General features: G+C 33.2%; 1 protein-coding gene and 1 long non-coding RNA gene across 2 annotated transcripts in view; one reads left to right on the top strand and one right to left on the bottom strand.

Annotated features, from left to right (window-relative positions):
• Nucleotides 1-14,474, bottom strand: part of SEMA3A (semaphorin 3A) — a 339,984-nt gene that overhangs the window by 311,552 nt on the left and 13,958 nt on the right. The window lies entirely within an intron of this gene.
• Nucleotides 4,710-14,474, top strand: part of LOC137849866 (uncharacterized) — a 52,983-nt gene continuing 43,218 nt past the window's right edge. Inside the window, exon 1 of the long non-coding RNA XR_011092118.1 lies at nt 4,710-5,092. This is a non-coding gene — a long non-coding RNA (uncharacterized lncRNA). The remainder of the gene's footprint in view (nt 5,093-14,474) is intronic.

Genomic DNA, 14,474 nt, shown 5'->3' on the forward strand with positions numbered 1-14,474 from the left:
TACACACCTGACTAGGTCCACTGTATTGAGTATGAATTTCAGTTTTTGTTTAGCTGTTTGCCCTAACTCCCTTCCTTACCAGTTTTATTACATATTTATCACCATTTTATTTTGCCCTCCAAACTGCATCACTTCATTTTCTTTATTTTCTTTCACACCTAAATATATCACCCAAATCACGTGGATGTACTGTATTAGCTGCTATGATATTCTTCCTGCTTAAGTGGTGACTGCTTCTTTGATTACATCTAGTCCAGTTTGTCAATTGAGACACAGTAATAGAACTATTCTATATTTAAATGATGTCGCAATGGAGATACTTCTAGTTTGGTAGCACTCTAATTCAGAGAAAAGAAACAAACAAAAACAACAACAACAGACTCTTATCCAAAAAAAAAAAAAAAACAAAAACAAAAACAAACAAACAAACAAACAACCAACAACAACAAAAAAAACTTAAACACCTGCTTAACTTCAACTGAAATTGAATAACATACATCAGCAAATTAAGCATGTGCTTGAGTGGTTTCTAGACCAGAACATATGATTTTCTCTGACATCAGGATGTTTATTAGCATTTTGTTTTCTTTCTCTGTCATTAAGTTTAAAACAACTCGAGTGTAAGCCACAGGACAGATCTTTCATTAATCAGAAGACACAGGAAGACTTGAAAGGTAATTAGGCAAACTGTTTATAACAACCAGGAAAGCTGAGACTCATAAACTATTTAAAATAAAATGCCATTGAATTCTCAGATTGTAATGATTAACATAGTTATTTGTAAACAGGATGGATGATCAAGCCCTTATGAAAATAGAGTGAAGTAAGCTTATTTTTCAATTAACACACAATCTTTTCTTCTTTTTTTTTTTTTTAACATAATTTACTCAGAAAATGTAACATATTCATAAATTTATTGAGATGTTTGCAAAAGTTACCTTCTCTAGCATCTTTTCTCTTCTGTCTGTTCATGAAGTGATCATGAAATTCACGTTTTCCTTAATTCAAAAATATTCACAAATTTCTATTTATCTATTTATTTATTTATTTATTCCAGTAAATAAGCCATGGTCTGCAGCTCATTTATGAACAGCTGATTTTGAAGATCTTCAGTTCACCACATGGTATTGTTTCTGTTCCAGGTGATTTATGGTATGGTATGTACCTAACAAATGTAGCATGAAATATGAACACTATGAATCTTGTGTATGACTGGAAACAAGTTCTTGGTAAATATGAGAATTGTTGAACTCTTTAGTTAAGCAAGATTACAGCTGACTTTTTGACTGCCAAAATCAAACAACAAGAGGACGAATCATCCTCCTTAAAGCACTCAACACTGTTATTTCTTCATACGTGGAAACACAGATTGCTTAGTCTGTACACATTTGTGTACAAACAACTTTTTGAGGAAACAAGTACTGCTCTATCTGCATGTAGGTGATTAGGGTCAGGAAGCTGCCAATGTCATCTCAAAGATCTTCAAAACTCTGCATTGTTTCTCATGTAGAGACCCATTTAGAGAATTCTATCCGACACCACACTAATCAGCCTCTGCCCGTAGAGGACCAATAGGGAGAAAACAAAACAAATAAATGCATAGAAGGGAGATAGAAAGGAACAAACAAACAAACAAAAAATATAGGAACAATTTGTTAATAAGGAATAGTATAACAAAAATACTGAAGGCAAAATTTCTTCATTTTGGAGCTGAGCCACAGCCCACAGACTTTAGTGGGATTCTTTCAACTTTCATGAGTTTTGTTTGTCATATTTGGGGAAAGCTGGAAACAGATCTATGGAAGAAGGGAAGAATCACCCACTAATGAGGTTATGAGTAAGGTCATCTAGTTGAGTCACCTGCTTTCCCCAAGACCTTCTTAGATCACAAGGCTATGTAAACACAGTACAGTGTAGATACAAATGAACTACATGAGCCTTGTTGCAGCTGTGAAACATGGTAAAAACATTAGACTGACACTTAAGTCAGCATGACCCTGGGCTGACACAGTTCTGCTCTCATTATTGAGAAATCTCTCCACATAAACACCATGATGTTTCATATGGGCATACCATATTGTCTGGTAATCTTAGACACTTACAAACCAGCCTTCATTGTACAATGTGAGTTAGTTCATGCATCAGCCCAGAATCCATAATAGGGGACTGTGGTGAGCTTATATCCGTTACGAGAGAATTCAAGGGTACATCCATAAAGGCCACCAGCAAAGACAACATGAAAATATATATGCATCCTTCGGTGAAAGAGAAAAGAGAAAAAGGCTCCCAATATTATGGAGAGGACAAGTTTACAGCTGATTTTGTGACATTACAGATATATTTCAACCAGATATTATTGGGTGCAAATCCAATGGGTGTCACAGAAATGTTCAGTTCCCTTCTTATCAGACTTCACTTTTGGACTCAGTGGGGGAAGGGAAGATTTCTGTAGAGGACTTCAAAAAGATATAAAATTTAGCACATATCTCAAAATTATTGAGATGAATGTATCTGAAGTTGTTTCATGTACTAAAATAGAAGCGTGGATCAGGAAATATTGAGACAAGTTGATAAGCCTTTTAGGCCTTCTAAATAGAGGCCAAAAAAGCAATCAGAAGTTAATCACAAAGAAGATTTAGATTAAGGCTATCAAATGAAGAAATGTGCTTCCAAGGCACATTGCTCCTTAGAGCAAAGGATTAAATATATTAAAAATAAATAAATTAATTATTTGCAACAGAATCTGACCATTTTAGGATTACCTTAAAGTTATAATGGTTGTTTTATAGACAGTCCACTATGGCTTGTCATTTCAAAATCATTAAAAAGTCAACTATTGTCAGAATGACAGCTTCTCTACATTAAGTTTTGTTCACTTCAGTGTCATTTTAGACTTTTGGGGTGCTGGACATGTCAGTAAAGAATCCTTAACAACAACACTTGGGTACAGTGACTTTGGGATCTTATGCAAACTCTCTCACTGGTTTACTCTGTCAGTGATACCTTTGGGGCTTGGACTGAAGGAGACTGAAATGTTCTGCCTTTACTGTGCATGACAAGGCTCCTTCTGTCAGAGTGTATCACTCATTACTTAGATTCCCCCTTTCAGCACAGACCATAGCCCTTGGTGGAGGGCAAGGAATTAATCTTTTCACAGTCCCTAATTTCCTTTACACAGCAGCTTCACCAGATACAGTTTGAATTGTTACAATTATTTCTTCCCTCCCAGCTCAATCCTACATTGTTTCTGAAAAACAATAAAACTTAAAAGAAAAAAAATAAATCTTAAAAGTCAAGTTGTGAAGCCAGGTTAAAATATTGGAAACTAAATTTGATCTAGGGACAAATGCCCTTTTACAAAAAAAGAAAACTGCTCCACCTAATCTGTATCTTTCCCTATTTTAGCAACCTACACTAATCTTGTTTGTTTAACTGTCAGGAAAATTAAAGCTTTTATACTTCCTTCTTTCTCTCCCTTTAAAAACTGTTGGAGTTTCTAAAGATTTCACACAACAAGGAAAGTAGAGGTGATCCTGAAGCATGACACTTGTATAGGCACTATAACCAGCATAACAAGTGCCGTTCTGAGTGGTGGATTACATGTATCAGTACAAAAGAGAAGGAAAACAGTTACATCAGTTAAGTTCGCAGAGTTCCAGTGGATCAAAATGGATTTTTTATTTTATTTTATTTTTTTCTGATCCAAAGAATGAAACTCCATTTGCTGGACAATGGCAGACAGAAAATTATGCCAGTCCACTATATCATGAAAATAAGTGGTTAAATGTCAGGACAACAGCTGTAAGAGAGGTCACAGTGTGAATTTTAAGCTGAGAAGTGGGGTTTCCTAGCTACTTCAGTGAAAAGAGACCAAAAATGTTTCCACAGAAGTAAAGAGCATGCTGATAGGATAGACCTGATGCTTTTCTAGACTGGTCATCCAAAAAAAAAAAAAAAGTCTATAATCCATGTCAATCTTTCTTTGTTTTCCTCTCTTTACCAGGACTTATATTATTGAAGACAAATGAACTGTAGGAAAATTTTGCTCAGAAAGAGGGGACAACCATCTTGGACAGGTAATACTAATGGATTAACAATTCAACAATTTCTGTTGAATCATTTCACTCTTGAGCTATATCTTCATAACTTTTCAAGTTTAATAATGGGCAGGACTAAAAAAAAGTAGAAAGGACTGAGGAGCTATGGATTCAGTTCATCAGGAACGGATGAAGGAAGTAGGATGAAGGAAGAAGGAGAGTGGTGGGAACAAATGACAGGATAAAAATAATTCTTTCCTCCCATCTTGCTGCATCCTAGCAGTCAGAGATGCAAGTAGCTTTGTAAACCAGCTGAATGAAGTTCAGAATATATCACTTTATAATAACTTTTTAAATTGATCTGACAAATCGGAATTTCAGGTTAAAATGGACCAAAGGACATAAGGAAAGATGTTGAATTTTCTATAATTCTCTCAGTTTACCTAGTCACAGTTTCAGAGAGACTTAATACTTTAAGATTTATATTAATTTTAAAACTCAGATGCAAAGTATCTGAGTATGCAAAGTATCATTGTATTCTTTCATTACTGTTCTTTCACTATTTCATCCTGTTTTCTCAATAATGTATTCTACAATTCTGGAGTAATTTATGAAAATCCATTGACTATTAATGAAATTAGTTCTTTTGCATGTGTTTGTATTACTCATTTCTGCAGTAGTTAGAAGTAAGGCCTAGTTACCATGGGCCAAAGCTGATGCAGAAGTTTCTCAGTGACGTTAGCAATTCTGGTATTACTTGCTTTACCAATGAAGCTGTATTGACAAGTAAGGAGTTCATCTGTCAGTGACCAACAGTAATGTTTTTTCTTTGCCTTTTGTAACTGCTTGAACTCAGAACTCAGAACAAGAGGTCACTCATCACTCTCTTTGATCATTTGTATAAGCAAATAAGAAGCATGATTTCACTTCGTATTTGCAACTGTCACATATTTCCCTTCTCCTGTTGGTGTTAGTAGAGGAACTTGTATAGATGCTATATACATGTATAATCCAACATGTCAACGAATCTGTGACTATGTAAGAAGTTACTAAAGGTAAGGAATATTCAGACAACTTGGTATTATTTTCCTATAGCATGTGGAAGGGAGTTGGATGACAAGGTGATTATTTTGAGCATAAGAGTTAAATAATTGATGCACACAGAAATTAGTTTTCAAGTACTTTTATGGAAATGTAATAGTTTTGTGTGGAAAGAGGGGGAAATACATTACATTACATTAAGTGCTGTAAATGACTATCATTTAATTGACTTCGGTGTACACTTCCTCATACAAGATCTCTCTTGGTATATAGTAGGTACATACTATGACAGAATTTGTCCCAATGTATGTATACTGCAATATAAATTCTTGGATATTTAAATAAGTGTTCTGGGATGATCTAACCTGAGATATATTAAATAAATTATACTTAATATATATTATACCGTACAGAAAATATATATAATATATATATATATATATTTAATATATATATATTAAAATAAATACCAATGGATTTATTAGGAAAACAAGGATGTGAGAATGGACAGAACCTCAGGCATGAACAAAAGCAATCCCCTGTTAGTGCAGAGGCTATATAAACCCTATTTCATATCCTAAATTTTATTAAGCACCATCTTTAAAGAAAAAAATATTTTCTCTCATTGTTGCTGGATAAAACCTTACCTCTTAGGGGTTAGAAATTATTATTTTCTGGGCTGGTACTTGATTGGGATGATATCAAATTTTAGAGAACAATCAGAGAGTTTTCTCAGCTTTTAGAGTATACCATCAAAACATTTTGAATTTTATATACCACATGTAGCACTAAGAAACCACAGTGCTGGAATTCATTTAATGTTTCGATGAGCTTTGTTAAAAATTCCCAAAACTACAGCCTCACACTTTAGAATTAATTTTAAACACAGACTCCTAAAACTATGCAGACTCCATGTAATTTTCAGAGCTGCCTTGTTTCATCCATAATTTAAGATGCCTTGTTTTGATTTAAGGAAAATAAAAAAGTTTGAAGACCTTTCCTCCCTGGAAATCATATTTTCCATGGAGTGAAGTGTACCATATTAAACCAATCTACACATTCAGACTTTTGAATCCAATTAAAACTTTCAAAAAAAATTTTTTTTTGAAAGACAGAATAACATAAACTTTAAAACAAAGAAAAGACAAATATGTTACTAAAAAAAAAAAAAATAAAAGACAATCTTTTGTTTTGTTTTGTTTTGTTTTGACTAATATTTGGAAAGATGATCACACGTGGGAACAGACTGCTTGCAGGAAAAGACAGGAATAGATTTATGACTGTGAAATGATAGTGTGTATTATTTTATGTAGTTTTGTTGTGTGTTTCCTCAAGTGAGTTTCATCAAATGAGAATTGATAAAGTGTCTTCAGTTCAAACTATGAAAAACTTTCAGTTGTGTAACCAATCACTTTATTCTGTCTTTTTTTTTTTTATTCTAATTGTCTTGAAAATATAACTGGAAATTAACATGCAGTTCATTTGTATCCTAATTATATGATTTTTACTCACAACATCCCTGAAAATCTTAAAAGACTGTTTGTATGAGTATTTGTTGAACAAACTTGCTGGTTTTAATTTGTATTTCATTTCCATAAATGTTATTTCATAACTAGTCATGTATTTTTGGTCACAACCTAGGTGCTGATTTTTGAAAACAGTCTTGATTCCTCCAAACATCCAAAGACAGACACTTGGCTGCAATTGAAAAATCAATCCATCACTGGGATTTAATTGACCAAATAATTTTGATGATGCATGCTTTTGTCTTTGTATATTTTTATAGCCTCCATTATCAAATGTGTGCAGTCTCACTGATGTTAATGTAGCTGCATGCTGAAAATAGCAGATGTTCTACATATGTAAACACCCGTTATAGTATCTTTTTTTCCTCTCTAATGATTTATGAAAGCTACTTTCAGAATCTTAATCTTTCCAAACTAGAGACATATTTTGTTCCTTTCACTTTCCTGAAACAAAATGTAGAAAGTGTAAATATATCAGACAAGACATTAGTAAGAATTCTGTAAAATATTATGGAGGAGGAAATCAGAAACTGGCAAAAGGCAACGACTTCATACATCATATTACTGAAGAAAAAATGAAATTATCATCTCAAAAGGGCCTCTCTGTTGAACTTTCTTAACAGACAAAAAAATATTATGCTCTTTGAGGAAAAGATATGAAAGACCCATCAGCATAAAACAGGGAGAATCACAATTTTTGGAAATAGAACAGGCAAATCATTAACTTTCACTGTGAAATTATGCTTAACACTGAATAAAATGGTGACATCTTTGTAGTAGAGGGAGAGAGACTCATGGTGATTTTTGTTTCCTTGTCTAATCTGCCCACTTATATTAAAACCTATGCTGTTTTTGTTTGTTTGTTTGTTTGTTTGTTTGTTTGTTTGTTTTGTTTTGTTTTGTTTTGTTTTCCTAGCCCTTCCTATTTCCCAGATGTCCACTTTGAAACATTTTGTTAATTAAAATGAACAATAAACTTCAAAATCCAAATTCAGAAAGGAAAAATATTCAAGATACTAAGAAATCTGAAAGAGTATTCTATCAATTAGCATGAGTAGAAAACAAAAATAAATAGTCCACTATCCCCACAACATCATATTATATCAATGGTCCTTTTAAAGATTCATTAGTGTTTCATCACCAAAGCTTGACTTGCTGTTATGTTCAAATTCCATGAATGTCAATGGGTAGATGAAACGAATATACCAAGAGGTGAATAGCTCTTTTATACTTATCCAGAGAGTAGAACCAATGAGTTTTAAATCCAGGAAGAGTGCAAAGCTACTTTACACACACCTGTTTAACAGAATTTTGGTTCTTCTAACTAAACCCAAGCCCCATAAGTTAATAAGATAAATATGTAAGAAAAAATTGTGCTTTTGCTACCTGTATGTAAGTGTCATTTGTTTTATTTTCTAGATCAGATTCTGACCCCATTGAAGCTAATGTTACACCAAATTGGTTAAAACTATTCAAGGAAATCACTAACACCCTACTCATGAAAAAACAACAGCCCGTAAAAACTGGGATGTTTCCCTGATCTGTGTTTTCCAGAGCAATTAATATATGCCAGATGACATGCCATACCAACAGAAGACTAGGAAACTTTCAGAACCTTACTTGTGCCATTAAACGTCAAGGAAATGATTTCCTTACATGAAATAATGCAACTTTTATATCCCTCCTATTACATCAGATAGTACTTCCTCTCTTTAACAGCAGAAGCTAGTTTGTTCCTAGCAAGATAGTTTGAAAACTACCCTATTTTAGTAGGTTATGTTAGTATTTGCTCCCTTCCCACTTCCCATGTTTAAATGACTTTTTGCACTAGGACATAAAGGAGGTAAATCGTTTTGCCTCTAGTGAGAGATATTCTTTCATTAGAATTATTTAATCAGTTCTTAAAAATTGAACTAGGAAGATTTTTTGGTAAGATGTGTTTTCCTCACAGGTCAATCTACTTTTTCAATTTCACAAATGTACACGTAATTTTCAGCAAGAATGCCAATCAGTGTTTATATAAAAGAATTCTTTCATATAGTGAAATTACTTTTTTTTTTTTCAACATAAACATGTTTTTTGATGCATAAGTGCTCACAAATTACCAATTTAATTTTTTTATTTCACTTCATCATTTTGTTTTAAAATAGCCATTGACACAAATAAATAAGTCAGCCACTTATGCATGAAGAAATATGATTTTGTATTTTGCAAACAAGCAAAAAATAGTCCAAAACAATAGGGAAAACACATTCGGTATGTAAATAACGTAAATGCCTTCTGGGAAAAGGATAAAAATTTATTTAAATAAACTGGGTTATGATCTACTTTAAAATGACCAACCTATTTAAGTCTTGCCAACTCAAATACTACACACCATATACAATTCATTTGGGGAAAATCAATTAATTTCCTAATGTTTATGTTTCATAACAGTTACAGCATTTCAGCAATGCTTCCGTACTTCTAATCTCTCCATCAGTTCAAACTACACTCCAATGAACTTTCAGCTACAAAGACAAAAGTTGGATCAGTAGGGATTTTGCAAGAATTCTTCTACCTCAGCATTACTGTTATTCCAAGTAATCAAAGCTGTCTTTGCAAGAAATTTCTTTGACAGCACTGACTAGCCTGAACTTTCTCATAGTTCCTTGTGTCTGTATATTTAAGGTTTTGCTATGCTGTAGTTTGGAAAGGTCTTTGTGACAATTGAGTAAAAATTTCCCTTTCCTGATTCACTCATCAGAAGGAAAAAACAAACAAACAAGCAAACAAAACAAAACAAAACAAAAACAAAACAAAAAAACAAACACACCTGTTTCAACTCTTCCAGGACTTGATTGGCCCATAATAAAAGAACAGATACATACAAGTTAATTGTAAGCTTTACACGAAAATAAGGGCTACACACAGATCATCTGTCAGAACACCTCTGAAAATAGTTATGTCATAAACCATTACTTAGTTAAATTCACCAGGAAAATATATTGGTTATATTCACTTGAGATTATTCATTAAGTTAGTATCTTCATGGTATGCAGAAACTTTACAAAGAATAAGTATGTTAATGAGATTTTCTGTGTTGCCTTTGTTGCTTTTTTTTTTTTTTTTTCAATTTGAAAGAACCCAAAATGATTTGGTGTCTCAAGATTTAATAATAACTTTAAGCTGATTAAATTTTGTGAAAAATCAAATTACCTTGTTTTCTTTGTGAATGAGGCATGGCTTTACATTTGTGTTTTACTTAAGATAAAATATATTGAAATTGAAATTGGTATACTGAAGCACAGAAGTTAGATTTTATTAGATAAATGGGTAGATAGACAGATAGATGGATTTATATGAATGCATATGTGTATTTTTTATTTCCATCATATTTAGTGATACAAATTTGGCATATGTCCCAAATAAACAAAATATACATGTTAGGAAACCACCTCATGCTTAAAGGTAGCTCTTCAGACAAGTCACGTTACTGGACCCAGTATATTAGTGAAGATGCAGATATAAAAAAAATTGTTCATCTAGCAACATAAACTTTTAACATTTTAATTGACTTATTTATTATTATTATTATAATTATTATTATTATTGTTTGTTTTAAGAAGATGTGTATCTATTTTCCATGTACATTTCTATTCCTCTGGGATTTAGTCTTTGATAAAAGTCAAGTTTTACTTCTTTGACACAAAAAAAATTTAGTTTTGTATGTTAATCTCTTCTAACTTTAATAGCTGATTAAGGAACAATTTTTCAACATTTCTTATAACAAGTTCAGTACGGCACACAGTGAATAGATCAGGCAGCAAGCTGAAAATGAAAGGTAGCACTTTTTCATAAATTGAAAATTTAAATCATGGAACTCACTGTCACAGGGTGTTATGGAAATAGAAAGTCAAATGAATTTTAGAAAGTAACAGAAGAGTTCCATGGATGCAAAGTGTTTTGAGGGCTGCCAGCCACAAGGATGAGATGCACCTGCGGTTCAGGAAGTTACTCTGTTATGAGGAAAAGATGCTGAAGTGCCAACAGGCAGAGTCACTTTGTTCTCACACTCCTTCTCTAAGTGTTTTCTGCTGTCCACAGTCATAGCTGGGACACTGGCACAGGTCACACCTCTGCTCTGCTCTGATTGACTACCCTGTTTTCATCATGTCTGTTGAAGGCAAAAGTACAAGGGCACTGCATAACATGAATGTGTTAATGTCTATGATGAGAGACAGAACATATAAAAAATAATTTACTGAAATCATGGGAATAGTTAATTAAGATAAAGCAAAAATGATAATTTGAAGTGAATGGGGTGTGAGCTAATTCCACCTGTGAACACCACATACTGTTCTGGAGGAATGAGGTACACATTTTTTTTTAAAATAAGACTTGTGTTTACTATAGTACTTAATGTTTTTGTACTGCACTTTAATCAAAATTTAACTAAATCAAGTAACAGGACTGTGTTTTCTTATATGTACTGCTAAACGATGTAATATTGCTTCCTGTAGCTATGGAGACCTTTGCTCTTGTTAGTGCTGCTATTCCATTTGACTGTTACCCTGAATAATCTTTAAAGAATGTTTTTAGTCATGGGCCCTTCACCTTCTGGTGATTTCATCCAGATACAATTTCCACAGGCTTTACTGGGTTAGACAGAATAAAAGAAGGGACCATCTGAATAAAATAAAATGTCACCATTAAATTGGCTTTTGTAGCTTAAGGTATAATGTAATGATATTTTCCCAACAGCTGCTTTCAGTTGAATTTGAAGTTTTGAAAACCCTTTGCATCTGATTCAAGTAATAAAACGCAGGTTGTGTTACTTCCTCCTTCTGTGTCGTATACAATAAGCAAAATGTTGATACTTTACATGCAACTGGTGTTCATTAGGAATTTTTACTATATGTTAACATTATTTGCTGACCTGAACATTTGATAAATGAGTCACCCAATGATTTTTTTTTTTTTTTTTTTAATGAAAGGGATGGACAGTAATTGTTTTGGAATTAAACTAGTATCTTTTCTAATTTCTGTTGCATACAAAATATTATCATCTGTAACTTATTGTTTATCTTTTCATTTCTTTAAATTTTTACAACTGGATTGGAATATAATGAGTGCAATTCAGCATATCTTCATGTGTTACCTTTCATCCCATGAGATTTTCAAATATTTTACAAACTGAAGTACAAACTAGACAGAGATCACTTCATCAGGCACTGAAGTAAACCATCCCTGAAGTGAAATATGGTAACTGCTTTTCAGTATATACAACCAAGATGCAAGAATTTAAGACAGGGAAGGAGGAATAAGCATATTCTTAAAAAATGTGGGGTAGTTAAATATATTATCTCAGTTGAAATAAACACGCAAGGCTGAAGTAATATACCACAACCTCTTAGTAATAATCTATGGTAAAGTTCACTTCTTAGTGTATCTGAAAGAAGGCACTTGATCCTTCAACCTGTGTTCCTTACTATTAGTTAATGATATCATAGTAGTGAAGTGCTAAACAAGCATTGAGTATATTATAAATGATCAAGACAAAGAGTGTAAAGGGGAAAATGAAGTCCAAAGAGACATGAAGATCAGACTCAGGAGGGAATCTGCCTCTTCTACACTGTCCACCTTCTCCAGCCATACTCTTTTTCAGTATGACTAATGTGCTTGATCCAAAAGAAAGAGTTTAACTATATTCCTCAGAATCTACCATGAAAAATTGCTCACAAAGACGTATTATAATACAGAAAGGAGCAAAAAAATACCATCATGAAGACTTTAAGTAGCAGAGTTTGGAAATGCAAAGGTGTTTTCAGAAGGTATCTCAGAAGTGGGGTAAAAACAGATAAAAGACATGAGAAAGCAAAAACCATGTTAGCAAGATCTCATACAAACTATGGATTACAATGACAGAAAAACAGGAAAGACAAAGTAAAAGAGAAACAGAAAGGACAAAGAAGGTGTATTAAGCACACTTGGGAAGAGGAAGGTGTGAACAGATGAGTCAAAACAACAGTAGAAGAATAGGAATGTGTAGTCCAGAAAAGTGGGAGAGAAAGAGATTAAGAAAGTGCGGGAGACAGAGCACTAGAGGACAACAGAGTATGTGAAATGGAATGAATAAAAATAAAAATAATAAATAAAAATAATAAATAAAAATATAAAAATAAAAATCCCAGTTGCTTTTTCCTGTGTTAGTGTTGACCTAAACTGCTGAAATGATGAGCATGTAGCAGCCTTGTTTTCATCAGGAACAGCTTCTCTGGAGGTGACTTTTCTCTTGCTTTTTGTTACCTGGTGTTCCCGGGAGGACACAACAGGTTAATGCTAGTTCAGGTCCCTCTAATTGAGCTGTAGCATTTGCAACACTATCATTTCTTTGCTCCAGAGGGAAAGCCAATACACCAGGCAATCTCATTACAGGAATTAGCATTTACTGTGACTCAGCTATCTTCACCTTTGAAATAGGAGAAAGAGACACAAACCTTGAAGAGGGATGCAGAAGCACCCCTAAAGGATCACTTTAGGGAACTTTTTCATGACTGTGGTTTTCATTAGGCGTTAATAACTGCTGAATAATTGTTTATGCCATATATATATATATGTATAAGAAACTTCAGTGATGGAATACAAGATCAAGGAAATTAAGTGAGAAAACAAGCACAAACCAGCACTTCTCAGAATTTTCATGTTTAGACATTAAAATTTCATATGAACCTGTATTTCCCCCTAGTTTTGGTTTATCTGTTTTCATAATCTCTTTTTCATGTCTCACAGTAATTTTTATGTTATTTTGTATCCAATGACAAAAAGTGGAATATAGCGAAATCATACTTAGTTTGCTTCAAAAACATTAAAATAAGATTGTTTTCATCTCTATAACACTTGAGACCATAAGTACCCCAAGTAAAAAAAAAAAAAAAAAAAAAAAAAAAGTAAAAACCAAACCAAACCAAACTAAAACCAATCAAACAAACACAACAACAAAAAAAACACACCACAACCCATATTGTTCCAAACTATCTATGTTAATAGGTGTGTGAATGCAATGTAACATTCATTCAGTTTTAATGAAATGCAATGAAAAAGTGTTATTTTTTATTTTGTCATAAAAGTTTTGAAATATTTTTTTTAAATAGTTTTTTAAAGTAACTAAACTTAGAAAACTATCCCTGTGTGATTAAAAGTATCAGTGAAGGGAAAGAATTAACATTTTAATTTGCTACAACTATTTTCACTGATTTTTCAGAGCACAAGAAGTCATGCATGCATCTGCCCTGATGACCAACCTTTTAAACAATTCCTTCTGAAGAAAACAAAACAAAACAAAACAAAACCAACCAACCAACCAACCAAAAAAATACTATAACTTAATAATTCTTTAAATTATTATACTGGTCTTGGCTGGAATAAAGTTAATTTCCTTCACAGCATATGGTGTTATGTTTTGGATTTGTGATGGAAAACAGTATTGATAACACATTATGTTAACACTGCTCACACATTATTTTCACACTGCTCCACCAGCAAGTAGTCTGGGGGTGCACAAGGAGCTGGGGTGGACGACACAGCCAGAACAGCTGACCCAGGCTGACCAAAAGGATATCCCACATTATGCTTGGCAGTAAAAGCTGGGTTAGAGGTTTCTTAGGAGGACTGCTTTTAGGGACTGACTAGGCACTGGTTTGTTGATTGTGAGTGACCGTTTTTTCATCACTTTTTTTTTTTTTTCTTTAACTATTTAACTGTCTTTATGAGCACTCTCACTCTTGTTTTACTTATTCTTTCCACCATCCCACTGCAGGAGGGTGAGCAATTGGCTGTGTGGGTCTCAGCTGCCTATTGGGGTTAACCCACAACAATGGTATAAATATTT

This window comes from Anas acuta, chromosome 1 (assembly GCF_963932015.1).
Source record: "Anas acuta chromosome 1, bAnaAcu1.1, whole genome shotgun sequence".
In the NCBI taxonomy this organism is placed as follows: domain Eukaryota; kingdom Metazoa; phylum Chordata; class Aves; order Anseriformes; family Anatidae; genus Anas; species Anas acuta.